Source organism: Protopterus annectens, chromosome 3.part0 (genome assembly GCF_019279795.1).
Source record: "Protopterus annectens isolate FY-2018-M chromosome 3.part0, PAN1.0, whole genome shotgun sequence".
Taxonomy (NCBI): Eukaryota; Metazoa; Chordata; order Ceratodontiformes; family Protopteridae; genus Protopterus; species Protopterus annectens.
This window is the reverse complement of record NC_056731.1, coordinates 432,604,355-432,622,668: the sequence shown is the minus strand read 5'-3', so window position 1 is coordinate 432,622,668 and position 18,314 is coordinate 432,604,355.

Here is an 18,314-nt window from a genome sequence, read left to right as displayed (position 1 = left end):
AACTAGTAAGTACTGTACTGAAAGTATTGATGAGGTCACACTATCTTCCAAGTAAGGCAGGAAGAGACTCTACAGCCTCCTTCAACATAATAAGAGAACGAAACCCCAAAGTATACCTTTGTCAAATGCCATGAGTGCTTTGCCTTGCAATATGTATTTCTCTTCTGAAAGATCTTCTTCAGTTAAGCTTAACACCATGCTAAGGTATTTCATTCCGTTTATGTTCCTGATGTGGCCTGATCTTTGCTTTAACCTAAAAATTCCTGTTCTTGCTATATCTTATGGAAACTATAACAAAAGGAGTTTGTGGCTTATACCATAATAGTGAGTTAATGTTTCAAACTGTAAAGACTGGCAAAAACAAAAACAAAAACTAAAATGGACAGTAACTCAGTTTTGACTTTCTCTCTGCTTATATAAATGACCACTACAGTGAAGCTCTAAAAACTGCACAGCAAGTAAGAACAGAAAACCACATGTACACACCCTTGCTCATCTGGCTGGAAATAGCAAGGCAATTTCATCTATTGCAAGCCAATTATATTACTTCAAAGCAAACAAACTAAGAAAAGGCATAAAACTGTATGTGCCATAAATCCAAGTTATGTAATGAAACTCAGTCTTAATGTATAACAATTAAAAGTGAACTTTAAGTTGAGCTACGATAAATCTAAAAAATATGCTTTTAGGTTTAACTTCAAAAAGCTTTTTGGGGGTACTAATTGTGTACTTAATAATACTTGCAGGATATTAATACAGTTTTCTATTTATTCCCCTAAGCCATCAACATTCAGTAAACATATGCACGTGCACACACACACACACACACGCACACACACACACGCACGCACACATGCATGCATGCACACAGTCACACACGTGTGTACATATACAGACATATACACATATGAAAGTTTTAAATAAATATCAGGATGCTCAGTAAAGACTACTTTACATATGTCCAGCCTCACTTAGCCTTTACTTTAACTTCCTTCTCCAAACAGCACTCATTACATGCAAGTCTTGTCTGTGAGCTATTATTTAAATGCATATACTCCTATATACTTCAGTCATCTTTTCTCCAATTATTGAATATGCTATTTATAATTATTTTATGAAGCATTACACTTGGCTTCAAAATAGTAATTTTTTTAATTATCTTTAACACTGTAGGAAGCATGCTATTGGACTTTATATTAAATCAGGTCTGTATTCATATTCATTAGGCATTTTGCAGAATGCAGTCTTTCACTAACACTTTAATATTATAATAGCCCTCCAACTGCCCCTATAGAAATATATATATGTGTGTGTGTGTGTGTGTGTGTGTGTGTGTGTGTGTGTGTGTGTGTGTGTGTGTGTGTGTGTGTGTATATATATATATATATATATATATATATATATATATATATATAGGTTTACTGTCAATATGTCAAAAGTTAAAAAAAAAGTTATGAAACAGTGAAGTGTTGTACCGAAACCGCAACTAACCAAACAGCCCTATTGTCAGAAAACAGCTGTTAATGCCACCTTTACCATAACTCTCTAATCCCTACTCCTAACATCCCCCTGCACCTCCATGTGGGAGGCTGCGCCCCCCCACACCCCCCCAACTTAATATTCCAACTCCAAGATCACACTACAGTGAGGAAAGGGATGTATTACCCTAACTGCACTGTATTATGATCCCTTTACATGAACAAACGTATTTGCGAATGCACAGTTCATTCGTAAATATGATGTTCGGCATGTAACCTGCACACATATGAAGTATTCGAACATTTGTTGTCCGAATACTTCATAGCCGTGCAATTGCACGGCAACATTTTAATGGTAAACCATATACATATATATATATATATATATATATATATATATATATATATATATATATATATATATATATATATTTAGTACCAAGCTCTCTCTGCAAATCCTGGCTTCCTTTGGGACATATCCCATGACTCAGATAATGGTGGTAAGGTTACTTTAATTCTTATGCAGTTGGTACATCTTTGTACATCTGTGATTTCTTAATTTGCAACAAGTACTTTGAGACAGACTTTCTTGTCTTATTACAGTATCCTCAGCAGTGCAGTTTTTATAATGATTTTGCTTCATTTAATTTCTTTCTAGTATCTCTTAACTTGTCTTAATTGCAAGGCATTAATAAAGTAGTATTATGTCAATCTTCTAGCCATTTGTTATTGAGTCCATAGGATCATAGCGGATTACAAATCTATCAGCCCTGGTGGGCCTTTTTAAGCCTAGCCATGCTTCCCAAAAATATTAACCAGGTTTTGGTCTCATAGGTTTTTGTGAGGTATTTATAATGAGTGGATGAACATTTACAAGGTAAACCTCTCTTATAGAGACATAGATGCCATAGCAGGGGCACATTTATGATTCCCAAGTTGCTGGTCCAAGTTGTGCTTGAATAGGTGCAGGGAAAAACCCTGCCTCACATGGCTGGACAGTCTGTTCTACAGAAGTGTCAGTCTCTGAGACACATACCTGTTCCTTCATTATGTCTTTATTTATGTTACAGTTGAGGTTTAGGTTCCTGGATTGGGTGTTTCTGATGCTTCTTGTTATGTGGATGTGCAACAAGTCCATTAAGGCTGGATCAAAGGATGCATTGTAGGTCAAACACAGATCACCTCTAGCAACTTGTAGGAGACCAAATAAAGGAATAAGACTGAGATGGTCTACATAGGATATGTTGTCTACACCCTCCTGTCTTTTTGTGAGAAACCTCTGTGGATTCTACAGTTGTTGCATACTCCTGATTTGATGCATACTAACACAAGCTTGAACCTGACACTTCTTGCACCAAAGGTAATGACAAAACAGAGATACTGAAGTTCAGCAGTGAGTATTCCTATATAATAAAACTGCCATATGGCAATTCCCCATGCCTACTGCTCTTTTACTTCAAGTTCTTCATAGTTTGGATAGCTCTGTCTGTTCTTTTTCTTTAGAATGTACTTGTAGTTACAGACCTGAAGTTCAACTGATCTTAAGACCTTTTAAATTCCATAGTCTTCAATTATGGACAACTGGGTGATATAAAAGCATTAGGTATGCCTTATCTTTAGAAGTCATATTTCAATATACACATCCTACCACTGCTTATAGAAGGCTTTAGTTTTCTTTCTTCAGGTTGTTTGAAATAATAATCTACAAAAGGTAAGTGCATATCATGTTTAAATTGGAGTATACATCTGTGCCTATTTTACTCCATGCTCTACTGATACTATGTAAGGTAACATCTTCTTTAGGCACCAGGCTGGCAACTCAGATATACTTGACTCATAATAAGCAACTGCTCTATTTTCCCATAAGGCATGACTTCTATACCATTCTGACTGCTTGCAAGACAACTGGTTTATTTTCATGATACATCTTCAGTGTAGGTGCTTATACTACTATATTTCTAAAGTCTTTACTGTTGATAGCTCTATGTAATGGATATGCCTAATTCCAGAAACCTTCTAGTAAGTATAGCTATCTCAGACATATTATTTATCAACTTTGCAAGATTCTACATTACTCTCAAAAGTCACATTAAAGCCTGTTCATTGTCACACTTTGGCACACTATACAGTTCTCTGAGTCTGGTCTTTATCCTTGTGGTGTTGAAATATTCCTCATACATTTTAAAACTGTCACTCATTTTTTTCCTGTTTTTATTTAATTTAAAACTATACTATCTCATTTTGTTCAGTAGCTGTAGAAGTCTTTAACCTGTCACTAGCAGATTATCATTTATGATATGATATGATTCTGGAGAATAAGATTGTGATGGGGAAATGTGAAGACAGTCATTCCGAACAGGAAAAGCAGAAGAAGAGGAAAATGGAGAGTGAGGCGGCACTGGTAACAGAGTGCAAGGGCTGACCAATCCTGGATCTCCAAAATATGTTTTCAAAGAGAAGATGGTGGAACTAAGGAATTTACAAATGGACTACCAGAATGGGTGGTGGAAAGAATATCCAAAAAGGCATTCAAAGGGCCAAGAGGCAAGAGGAAAAGATAAGGGAAAAGTGAGGAATGGAGGCATGGTACAGTGATAAAACACTTAAAAGGCACATTAGATAAAATTAGATAAGCTTATTATCATCATCTTGTGCCATCAGGTAAAACGTGATGTACTTTGGCTGAATATATACCATACAGATGTTTCAGGATGCTACACATTCTAAACAGTAAAATAAAGTACCTTGGAGCTTTGTGTCTAGCTTTATTTATTTACTATTTATTGACATTTTATTCCCAGGAAAATCAGGCAGGGTAGGCATCCATTTTTAGTGGATGCCTGTGAAAAAGCTCTGAAGTATTACAAAAACATTTTAAAAACTAAAATTTTACACTCTTTAAAAATAATGCAAAACATCTACAGTTTAAGTAATAACACTAAATTAAACATAGAGCTGGGTTCAATAAACCCTGCACACTAGCTAAAACTATGTGTGCATCATGGCATCTCACACACACATACACACACACACACACACACACACACACACACACACACACACACACACACGCACACACACACACACAATAGCATGCCAATTTCTATTCAGTAAGTGTCTCTACACAACAAACATGCACAAACATGGTAAACAACATGGTATGCTAATTGCAACAAAAGCAGCTGACCTGTATGCTAATCCACCAATTCAAAATGGTGGAGCTATTCAAAAAGCTATATAAAGCAATCTTGTACAATTAGTGTTGTTTTTTGCCTCAAATTTCAAAACCTATGGAATACAGCCATGGAAACTACAATAGAGGGAAAGAATGTTATGGCCTGCTGCTGCTCTTCTGCATGTGTATGTGTAACAGTTTCAAGTCTATCCTGCTGCTCGTAGACCATGGGCAAGAAGGAGCAGGGTGTTTAGACCCCGTTTAACTTTTCATAGTCTGCATAAGATGGAAATTGTAGAGCACTGCATAGTGGATTGAGACATACTCCAGGAACTCTACAACCTCTGTCATCCTCAACTCAGAGCATGGGCAAACCAAAGGGAACCCATATCTGTGGAGACCAAGGTATGTGTAAAATTAAGAATTTTAGCTACAAGAACCTTCCAGAGACCAATAGGGGACATCCTAGTGGTGTCCCAGGCATCAGCATCCAGGATCCTACTTCAGTTCCTTATGTTATAGCATGCCAGTGACTAAATATATTTTCCCATACCCCTGAGAACAGAACTATAGCTATGAAGGATTTCTACATCATAGTACACTTCTCTGAAGTCTTGGGTGCCATAGACTACATGCACATTGAGATAAAGCATCACCCAGGGAATAGGGAAGGGTCTACATAAACAGAAAGAGCTTTCACTCCATTAGGTCATGTATAACACTAAGGGAATCAGCCTGAATATGTACTGTCAACCCTGGCAGTTACCATGACTCCCATATCTGGTACAACTCACATCTCTACCAGGGGTTTTCCAGGGGAGATATCCCCCAAAGCCATTTACTGAGGGATGCAGGGGATGCACTCAAACCATGGCTGATGATGCCCATCAAGAATACACACACACACACACACACACACACACACACACACACACACACACACACACACACACACAGAGGAATGCTACAATAAGGCACACACTCAAACAAGAAATATCATAGAGCATGTGTCTGGGCTGCTGAAGTCAAATTTTTGGTGCCTTGATACTTCAGGGGGTGGGGGGGGGTCTCTGCAGTCAATCCCTGTACTTTTGCCTAAATTATCACCATCTGTGCTATCTTACACAGTATTATTCTGAGAAAGCAAAAACAATAACAAAAGGTATCAGTTGGAGGTGTCTGAATAACCACGAAGTAAATGTGTAGCAGCCACAATCGGTTTAATGCATAAATGCCAAAAATCTCTAAAGCATTTTCATCCACTAGACTTCATCAGATGTTTGGTTTCTTGGTTGTTCAAGGTACCTGACCTATTATGGGGTTTTTTTTTGGAGTCTGAGAAAGCAGCTACAACAGGAACACCAAGGAGAAGGGGCACACGTTCTACCACCACTAACAAGATCACCACAGCCACAAGCAGGTGAGTGCTCAGAGTGGGAACCAACAGCTGCTGTGGGTGTAGGTAAATGTAGGCTTGCACAATATGCCCTTGCCTTGGCCAAGAGGTAACGGATAGCACATATGCTGAACTCCTAAGAGTTACAACTTTCATCCTATGCACATACATGCCTCATGCATCAAAACTACACACAATACAAAAAACAGTTGTAAGTCTAATTATCCCTACATTCTCACAAGTGGAGCAATAAGCCTGAATGATGTATCAATGATTTAAAGATAGTAATCACAACAGTAAAAAGGCTGAATCCAAATGATAGAAACGAGCTGATGGCACAGATATCATCATTTGCAAGTGTGGCTACTGGGGGGGGGGGGGCAGGAGGTCAAGGCTGACACCAAAGTAGCGAGTGTGTGTGAATAAGAAAGACAGGCAGACAGAAATTTAGCTAATTATCAAATGACCACTGAGACAGAATGACCTGCAAGCTTCATGAATGCCTCATGTACCTGTTATGTATTGGTGTCTGTATGGGCACGTGATGTGGAATATGTGTCTGTGTTTCTGCATGAACTCAGCCAAACTATGTGCTAGCTCATCATCCTGGCATGTCAGTCAAGTGTGAGCTGTGCATGGTAGAGGTATCAGTTCATTGCCATTACCCCCAACTCTGAAAACTGGTTCTGCCAGGAGTTGCAGTGGTACATCCATGCCCATGGCAAGATGTGCTGGTGCTGCCTGAATGTGACTGATGTCTGCTGTATGACCTCTCTGCATGATTACGTCCAGGTCCATGACCCCATGGCCTACTATATCTGTGTGTGGACACCTCAACCACTGATGGAGAAGTGGAAGTACTGCTCACTACAGCAGTGGAATCATGCATGGTCACACTGGCTTACAGCAGATGATGTTGCAGACCTACAGCTACATGGATGCTGTCCCCTCCCAGCAGATGTTCCAACACAGACACTGCCCATTCCATTGTGTCATTCATTCGATCCATTAAATTGGCCACATGGTGGAGACAGCCACACATGTCATCTGTGCCTCATCAAGAACCCTAAGCATATCCTCTGAGGCCATAGTGGAATGTGCCTGTGCCTCAATGATGGTCCTAAACATAAGTTGAGTGGCACATAATGACACACCAGCATCAGGTGGGGGCAGGACAACAGGCCTCCTTCAAGCACTCCTAACAACACTCCTGTGTCAACGAGCAGTGAAGCAGTTGTAACCATACTACCCTGATCAAGTGTGTCACCCTCAACTTGTCCAATATCTGAGGGCTCAGTGGAATGAGCATGCATAGGTATACTGACTGTATCTGAAGGGAATATAGGGGATGTATGAGTCAGAACCTCAGTGTCAGATTCAACCTCTGCACCCCCAACTTTGCCTCCATGTGGCTGCCATCATCATCAGAGCCTACTGATACTCCAACATCAGGTGATAAGAGTCCTACACTTCCACTGTCAGGATTTCCTGTGGTAATAAGCAACAAACACAGGAATGAAATTACTACTACAGTAAATATTAAACCAGCATAGATGATAAAAATGTAACACTGGTCACATAATCACAGATGGTACAGCCATACAGACACTCATAACATCTTCCTCACACATACAGATAAATGTATGTCTAAATAGTGCTTAGTAATAAGCTAACATTTGCTTACCAGGGCAGATGGTACTGGAAGAAATGAAGCAGGGAAAGGATGGAAATTAAGCATCACAATGAGAATAACACAGGAAGACAGTGAATACGGAATAACCTATATGTCCTGTAAGAAATAGCTGAAACTGAAACTTGCCTAAGCTCTCCACCCACACCCATGTGTACTGAACAACTCTCTTGTGTAACTCTATTAATTATCAACAGGTACAGATACAAAAATAATCACAGGAAGTTGTAGTCAAAGTATGTATCTTATCCTACAACCAAATATAAAAGTTGCCATATGTAAGCTTATCCAGAAGCTGCTCATGGGACACACTTGTGGCCTCCCAACCACATCACCAGTGACATCAAGCACACACTGCACAGTCTCCACTGAGCTGTCAGGATCTCTGACAGTGGACAGGAACTCCATATTTGGTGTCAGTGGTGGCTCATTGGCAGGACCACCCCACATAGCCAGCTGTTCTCGGGCAGCTGCAGCTGCCCTCCTCCAGGCTGATGAAATCATATAAGCGAACTGATGCTGCACCTGATCATAATTTCTGCTGTGACCTCTCACTCCATTGACATTGTTCATTAACTGGTTCCAAATCTCCTTTCTAACCACCATATCCTCATGACCTCTCTCAAACAGAAAGGCTCCATAATCCTATGTGACAGAAAACAGAGGAGGATAAAACAGATAAATATCACATAGCTAATGTATTACTTACAAAAATAATCAGTCTGTGAACCCTTTTGTCAGCATTAAGCACTTGAAACACACTTTTCATTTAGTACAACTGAAGGTTAGTTGGTTCTCTCATCACCCCCTCACACACAAGCAAACTTTTGTACAAACCAAGAAGTACCACTTAAATAACGTATATATGTTTCCCACAGAAATATCAGGATGCCTACACATTTTCAACAGAAAAGTACTTGAAAAACATTTGTTTTCTTGGACCACAGAATGGTGGGTGGCAACCCCACCCCCAAACCAAGTAGTACCACAGAAGTAATGTATCCATGCTTTCCAGACAATTATCAGGATGTGTACACATTTACAACAGAAATGTCAGTTTATGAATGCCACTCACTTCTCACTGTGTCCACCACTCCTGTGGAGGTTGCCCTGGGCCATCTCAGAAGCATAACACCAGTGTCAGTGACACGCATATTAAATTTCTCTTCAATTACATTGAATATTGTAAAATCAAATTTTAAAAATAATAGTTGTGTGGAAAGTATCACCTGTCTATGTATGAAATGTAAATATCTGCCTAAAATGCCTGTGCTAACAGTGAAGCATAAGAAGTGCATACATATAAAAGTTACATTTTCTGCTGGATATATAAATATATCCATAACATTTTACAAAATATAGAATATACTTGAATAATAAAAGCATACTTTATCAAAATTATAAGCCTTCTCTGCAGATAAATCACCTTCAAAGGAATACCAATCTTCTTTTTTTATCCCAATACACAAGTCTCCTCACTTTTGAGTTTCCTAACTACATGGTTACATTTTTATTGTGTAGATTCAGCCCTCTGAGCACTGTAAAGATGCAAATGCAGTGTGAACTCATTAGAATTCCTGAATACCGAACTATTGACTTCATGTAGTAGATATAAACATTGTGTAGGCTTTACACCACTGTTAATTGCTAATGGCTTGCAACTGTGAATCAATAGTGTGAGAGAGAAGGAAAACACAACAGCGGTTCAGAAAACCTTCACTGCAGTGGGTGTGTCAGTGTTAATACACTTGCAAAGTGTGGAACTAACTTCAGCAAGCTTTTCAATGAAACAAAACACCACATATTTATCATTTTTGTTTACTAACAACAAAACTCTCATACCTTTGCTGAAAACTGTTACTCACTGTCATGTATTTTTATCAAACATTTAAAGAAAAACTGATGCAAAATGCACTGTAGACTGCATGTCTGAGATTACAACAAAGATAAGGGAAGAACACCAGACAAAGAGAAGACATTGCTGCATTTGTGCAAATGTACTCTTAAATGGTTATGTGATCATGCATTGCACTAAATATATAAGCCACACATGTACAACCAACTGAGAATGTCCAAGAGTATGTCCTGTTAATACTGTAAAATAAATCTGAATTGCTTGCATACACCTGATTTGACTGCTGCTCCAAAGCTGTATATGTGGCAAACAGAGGTAACACACTCCAACTGTGTTTTGCAATTTTATTACTCAGCTTGTTTAATGTGTTTAGCTGTAATTTATTTTGTTCTTTAATATTTGTGTGGTGCATAGCTTAGCACAAACAAGTCAAATGTATAAAAATGTAAAAATTAATGTCAGTTACCTTAGGAAGCACAGTCACGCTCAGTGGCATTGCACGGCAGTCAGCACCTTGGATGATAATGACAGCATAAATTACATATGTGACCCAAGTGCATGTAGCACAAAGTTTAAGGACATTGAAGTAAACAATAGATATGATATGTAGACCATGGTTTGAATTCCACAGTATTTTTTTTTACTAAGGAATGATCATATTGAGTATTAAGACAAATAAGCTATATTTGCTTTTGTCTGTATTATTTGTGCATTACTCATCTGTGCTCAATCATGGTTCATGGATGATGAAAAAAAACATTGTTACAATGTAATTGTTATAAAGAAACTGCTACATTTTTATGTGCTTCGCCTTCCTTCACACAAACAGGCTAAGTGGAGATGAGCAGCCATCAGCACTTTTGACAATACTGACCGTAAAAAATAGAGCTCCTTCCTAGCTTTGCCTGAGGCACCAGGTGTCATGCCTATAACACAGGCAATCCAGATTCTAATCCAGCACACTCCACATTTGATTAATGGTGTCCAACTGTAATTTTTAACAATTGTTAAGCTTATTTAACTCTGTGCAAACAGGGACGTCAATGGCAACAGTTCTTTATGTTATAAAAGTTATGAGAAAACATTTCCAATGTAAAATAAACAGCATTGTATCTTTTAGCTATTTCTCACATAACCTATATTACTAACAAATTCTCCAGTCCAAGTTGCATTGATGAAATGGGAACATCGCATGTGCTAACACTTTGCCATTGTCCATCCGAATGAGTTGCTCAGTAATGTACTATTTGTTTGGTATGTATTATTATTGTCACTGCTTACTTATCCTCTATCTCATCAAAAGGCATTCTTAAACACAACAGAAGGGAACGAGCTTGTTACTCACCGAAGACATACTTATGCAGATTCTTGTGTTCCCTGCAGCATTGCACTTTCAAATAATATCTCAGAAATACATCCAATGTCAACTGCACTACAGAAATAAAGAGCACAACTGCATTGTTATATTTGATATGGGTTTATACTGGCACTAGCCATTGATCATCACTGATTAAAACACATTGATATTTTCTGAAAAATATTTTTGCACATTGCAATCACAAAAGCAAGTCTGAAGTTCAGACTTTGCACACAAGTCTCATCACACTATATATTATCTGCACAATTATGATGATGTCATCCTCTATAAAGACCACTATGACAATTAAAATATCAGACTTCTGTGTGTGTGTGTGTGTGTGTGTGTGTGTGTGTGTGTGTGTGCGCGTGTGTGTGTGTGTGTGTGTGTGTGTGTGTGTGTGTGCGTGTGTGTGTGTGTGTGTGTGTGTGTGTGTGTGTGTGTGTGTGTGTGTGTGTGTGTGTGTGTGTGTGTGTGTGTTGTAGTCAAAAGAGCATGAGTCTATGTTCTAATGTCATCACTCAAGTCTCTATGAAAACAAATCTTTATAGTGGTACATGACTACACAGCAATTTTATACAGTCCTCCAAACATCTGCTTTCTAGCATCACTCATAATGTCATCTGCTATAAAGCATTCTCTGTCAAGGTAAAGGTCAGATTGTGCTGTGGCAATAGTGTTAAGTACTGTGTTTTCTAACTTGTATAACTAAGGTGGTAGGTGTCATATCTCAGTGTGGTCAACTTGCGTGTTCAATTAGCTCTCATTTTAGCATGTGAGACACTCCTACCAATATTTTCTTCTCACCACATACTGATGATGTCATCTGCAAAAAAATCTTCTCTTGACAACATGAAAGTCAAACTTGTGTCATGGTGCTAGCATTAAGTACTGTGTTCTTTAGCTTATGTTACTATCTAGGTAGGAGTTCTAATCTCACTGCAGTCAACTTGTGTGTGTTCAATTAGATCTCAATCTGGTGAACATACACTCCTACCAAGAGCTTCTTCTCACCAGACAATGATGATGTCATCTATAGTCTTAAACTGATAAATACAACTGTTGCAGGTCGCTGCAACTCTAAAATGCTCCTAGTAATCCAGAGGTTATATTCAGGACTCCTAATAATCCAAAAAATGTCTGTAAAGAACGCCAATAAACGAAAATACCAAACAGGAATTTTATTAAGCTTAAAACCAAGCTTTTCGTCGGCACTCTGCACCAACTTCTTCAGAAAGCAAACTAAAAACAAAGAACAATACATCTGTCCCATTATTTAAGCATCATAACTCCACTCAAACACTCCCCTTTGTGGACACACCTGAAAATTGCACATCAATGCACTTAAAAAACTTAACCACAGAAAAACTGTGCATCACCATTTGTATAAGATCAACATGACCAGCCCTGAATATTTGTAATCAAACTAATACTCTAAATTTTCATGTGTGTCCACAAGGGGGAGTGTTTTAGTGGAGCTATGGAGCTTAAATAATGGGACAGATGTATTGTTCTTTGTTTTTAGTTTGCTTTATGAAAAAGTTGGTGCAGAGTGCCGACGAAAAGCTTGGTTTTAAGCTTAATAAAATTCCTGTTTGGTATTTTCATTTATTGGCATTCTTTACAGATATTTTTTTGATTATTAGGAGTCCTGAATATAACCTCTGGATTACTAGGAGCTTTTTACAGGTGCAGCGCCCTGCAACGGTGGTATTTATCAGTTTGTGGTTTTGTTTTTGAATCTGCTATAGTCTTCTCGGACAATATGAAAGGCAAACTTGTGCCATGGTGCTAGTGTTAAGTCCTGTGTTCTCTAACTTGTGTAACTACATAGGTTGGAGTTCTAATCTAACTGTAGTCAACTTATGTGTGTTCAGTCAACTGTCATTCTAGAGATAAGTTTTGAGAAGCATATGAGACAGTTCTACCAACATCTTATTCTCACCAGACATTGATGATGTCATCTGCTATAAAGTATTCTCTGACAAAAGTCTGACTTGTGCTGCAGCATTAGTGTTAAGTACTGTGTTCTCTAGCTTATATAACTTACATAGGTAGGAGTCCTAATCTTACTGCAGTCAGCTTGTGTGTGTTCAGTAGTTTGATCTAATTCTGGAAACAATATTAGAGCAGCATGCAAGACACACCTACCAAAATCTTCTCACCAGACACTGATGATGTCATGTGCTATAAAGTGTTCTCTGACAATATGAAAGTCAGACATGTGGTGTGGCACTAGTGTTAAGCACTGTGTTCTTTAGCTTGAGTGACTATGTAGGTAGGAGTTGTAATCTCACTGTACTCAGCTTCTGTATGTGTTCAGTTAGCTCTCATCCTGGAGACTTTCTAAGAGCAGCATGTGAGACACTCCTACCAACATCTTTTCTCACCAGACACTGATAATGTTATCTGCTATAAAGTGTTCTCTGACAACATAAAAATCACACTTTTGCCATGACACTGCTGTTAAGTAGTGTGCTTTCTAGCTTGTCTAACTAGGCAGGTAGCAGTTCTAATCTCACTGCAGTTAACTTGATTTTGTGTGTATGTGTGTGTGTGTGTGTGTGTGTGTGTGTGTGTGTGTGTGTGTGTGCACGCGTGTGTGCGTGTGTGTGTGTGCGTGCGCGCGAGCATGTGTACGCATGTGTGCGAGTGTGTGTGCGTGTGTGTGTGCATGTGTGTGTGCGTGTGTGCATGTGTGTGTGTGTGTGTGTGTGTGTGTGTGTGTGTGTGTGTGTGTGTGTGTGTGTGTATGTGTGCATGTGTGTGTGTGTGTTCATGCGTGTGTGTTTGTGTGTGTGTGTGTGTGTGTGTGTGTGTGTGTGTGTGTGTGTGTGTGTGTGTGTGTGTGTGTAGTCAAAAGAGCATGAGTCTGTGTTCTAATGTCATCACTCAAGTCTCTATGAGAACAAATCTTTATAGTAGTACATGACTACACAGCAATTTTATACAGTCTTCCCAACATCTGCTTTCTAGCATCACTCATAATGTCATCTGCTATAAAGCATTCTCTGTCAAGGTAAAGGTCAGATTGTGCTGTGGCAATAGTTAAGTACTGTGTTTTCTAACTTGTATAACTAGGGTGGTAGGTGTCATATCTCAGTGTGGTCAACTTGCATGTTCAATTAGCTCTCACTTTAGCATGTGAGGCACTCCTACCAACATCTTCTTCTCACCACACACTGATGATGTCATCTGCAACAAAATCTTCTCTGACAACATGAAAGTCAAACTTGTGCCATGGTGCTAGCATTAAGTAATGTGTTCTCTAGCTTATGTTACTATGTAGGTAGGAGTTCTAATCTCACTGCAGTCAACTTGTGTGTGTTCAATTAGCTCTCAATCTGGTGAACATACACTCCTACCAATATCTTCTTCTCACCAGGCAATGATGATGTTATCTGCTATAAAGTGTTCTCTGAACACATAAAAAGAACACTTTTGCCATGACACTGCTGTTAAGTACTGTGCTCTCTAGCTTGTCTAACAAGGCAGGTAGGGGTTCTAATCTCACTGCAGTCAACTTCAGTGTGTGTGTGTGTGTGTGTGTGTGTGTGTGTGTGTGTGTGTGTGTGTGTGTGTGTGTTTGTATGTGTGCAAGTTCATTCAGCTATCAGCCTGGATGTCAGTTATTTCAGTCACTCCTCCAAATATCTTCTTCTCAACGTGCAATGATGATGCAACCCCATATACACTCTAATAGTATTAAACTCAGACATTTCTGTTGGCACAAGCATTAAATACTGTGTCTTTAGCTTGTGTATCTAGACAGTTTGTAGTTCTATTAGTAGACAACCTGTGTGTGTGTGTGTGTGTGTGTGTGTGTGTGTGTGTGTGTGTGTATGTTCATTCAGCTATCAGCCTGGATGTCAGCTATGTCAGTCACTCCTCCAAACATCTTCTTCTCAACATGCAATGATGATGCGACCCCTTATAAAGTGCACTCTAATAGTATTAAACTCAGACATCTCTGTTGGCACAAGCATTAAATACTGTGTCTTTACCTTGTGTATCTAGACAGTTTGTAGTTCTATTAGTAGACAAACTGTGTGCATGTGTGTGTGTGTGTGTGTGTGTGTGTGTGTGTGTGTGTGTGTGTATGTTCGTGTGTGTGTGTGTGTGTGTGTGTGTGTGTGTGTGTGTGTGTGTGTGTGTGTGTGTGTGTGTGTTCATTCAAATATGAGTGTGGAGACAATTTTACACCAGGATATGATGCCACATCTATGTCACACACTCCTCCCAACATCTTCTCAGCATACAATGATGCTGTCATCCTCTATAAAGTGCATCATGACACTGTTAAAGTTAGACATATGTGGTGGTGCTAGCCTTACACTGTATGGATTCCAACCTATGTACCTACAGAGCCTTAATGTTCAAATCTGATCTCAGTCAACTAGTGTGTGTGGTTGATGGTATATTACAGTCATTATATAATCCTTTGAATCTGTTTTCATTTGACTCTCACTCAGGAAAACCTTTAACATAGCCCCATGAAACCAATATCCATTTTTTCCATGTGTCCACATAACACCCTTTTTGCAGAACACTGGAGGATATCATCGTCTCACAGATACGTATACACATCATGAAGCACAGCCCTTCCATGACCCTCTGTAAGTCATCTCCAGATCGCTGGATGTGTAATTGTTAATTCTGTCATGGGGTGGTGCACATGTCACATATGGACAGAGGCAGTATTTAATACAATCAAACATACACACACAGGCATGTACACTTGCTATCTTCCATCACATACACATATAGTGATTTTTGTTTACATGGTATAGTTATAGCTTGAATTCTATATGATTTTGGCCATTAGCTTAGTAATGTCCTAAGACCCTATAAAGATTGCACACATCAATGTTGCTGTCATTCACATGTGCTGTGTTGAGGTGTGGCTGTACAGTAGCCCTAAAACAGTATATGCCAATCTGTGATTTGAGATAATGTATGATGGCTACTGCTGCCACTTGATTGCATGTTCTTTCCATGACAACTGTAGTAATATGCCTCCTAAGGACTGTTGACATGGGATGATGCTATATATATATATATATATATATATATATATATATATATATATATATATATATATATATATATATAGGTTTAGTATCAATATATTGGTGTAGCATTGCACACCTATGAACTATTCGAACTATAGATGTTCGAATAGTTCATATGTGTGCCAGCTATGAAAGTGAACATTATATTTGCGAATGTACTGTACATTCGCAAATATAATGTTCAATTATGCACATGGATCGTGCTACAGTGCAGTACGGGAACTACATCCCTTTCCTCACTGTGGAGTGATCTCAGAGTTAGAATATATAGTTGGAGGGGTGTGAGGGGGCACAGCTCCCCCCCACAGAGAGGTGCATAAACGGGATGTTAGGTTCACTGGTTAGGGAGTTACAGGAATGGTGGGATTGCTGTTAAGTGCTGAAAATGTCATGATTGACATTTTTGGCATTACCAACTAATTTACGACATTAGGGACGTTCGGTAATGTCTACTTTCGCCAAAACACTTTGCTAATAAGTACCACTTTTTATTTTACTTTCGAGATTATGATAGTAAACAAGATATATATATATATATATATATATATATATATATATATATATATATATATATATATAGATATATATATATATATTGTTGCCTTAGTAAAGGATGTGTTCTTATAGTGGAGTATATTAACATTCTACACATGTCTCCATCAGTCAAAACAGTGACTCTTTCATTATGGCACATGTGTGCATGTGAATACCTACTACCATGAAATGCTATGTGCCATACAGAAATTTTACATCTTACTGATTACATGCACACATACGCCTTGTTTCATACACATATTGTAATGTGGTTATAGATACAAACATATAAGCAGTTCAGACCCACGTGCAGCCATGGATATTTCATTGTATGCACAATTGTGTTGTTATTCTCAAGGATTATTCAGGTGTTGATCAGCAGCATTGTGTGACTGTCAGCATTTGTATCATTAACTGTTCTGCATCAACCACATTCGTCTCATTTGTAATGTTCATAGGTTCATAGGTAGGTACTAGGCTATTGGCCCTAAGGCCTATATAAGCCTAGCCAAAAAGGTAGCCTGGCTTTTGCCACCCAAGAAAATTATTTTCCTGTGCCCCTGTTGAGCAGAGCCACAGAGGTGATCCCTGGGGTGAATTTCCTATTTCCCATCCAATCATCAAGATTTTTCTTGAAGAGTGCTAATGAGGAGCTCTGTTTGACATAGGTAGTCTGTTCCAGAGTATGGGAAGTCTCTGGGACAGAAATCTATCCCACCAGCATGTTCTGTTTATTGTGGTGACAAGGTTTAGGTCCCTAGGGCATGTAGCTCGGAGGTATTGGGATTTCTTTAAGTGGAGCATGTCCAACAGCTCTGGGTTTGACATAGCTTTGTTTGTTAAGCAGAGATCGCCTCTGAGCAGGCGATATGTGACGGAGTAACGCTGGAGTTTTTTGAGACGGTCTGCATAGGACATCTGTTTCAGGCCAGTAATCCTCTTTGTGAGGTGTTTCTGTGGCCTTTCCAGTTGTTGTAGATGTCTTGTGAGGTACATACCAAAAGGGGCATTGTACTCTATAATGGGTCTAATGAGTGACAAGAAGAGGAGAACAATCAACCTTTTTTTTCCTGGATGAAAAACCTTTTGTGATGAGGTGTGCCATGTAGAAGGATTTCCTGACTGCTGTGGTGATGTATTTATCAAAGGACAGACTACAGTCTACCTGTGTCCCAAGGTCTCTTATCACACTTTCGGTGTTAAGTAGACTACCACCTATGGTAGCTAATGGGTACAGAGTTTTTACCAAAGTGGATGACAATGCACTTTTTGGCATTGAGCTTGAGGCCATGGCTTTGACACCAGACATTTGTCTCAGTGAGGCCTTTTTGTAGGATGTCCACATCGTTAGGAGTTTCGATTATGGCTCCTAGTTTGCAGTCATCTGCAAACTTCATTAGCCAAAGACCTTCTGTGTTAGCCTGTACTTCAGAAAAGTAGATACCAAACAGGAGAGGACCTAGGACTGAACCCTGTGGTACTCCACTTGTTACTGGTCTGAAGTCGGATTTGGAGTCTGCTACTTTCACAGTGTGGGTTCTGTCAGAGAGCCAGTTGGTAAACCACCTTGTGACATAGGGATTTATACCTGGTTTAGTGAGTTTATCTATAATTCCAGAGTGGGGGATGGTGTTAAAAGCCTTGGCGAGATCTAGATAGGCTGTGTGAACCACCTTACCCACATCTACGGCTTTGGTGACTACTTCAAAGAAGTCTATCAGGTTTAGGAGACATGATCTGCCTTTTACAAACTCGAA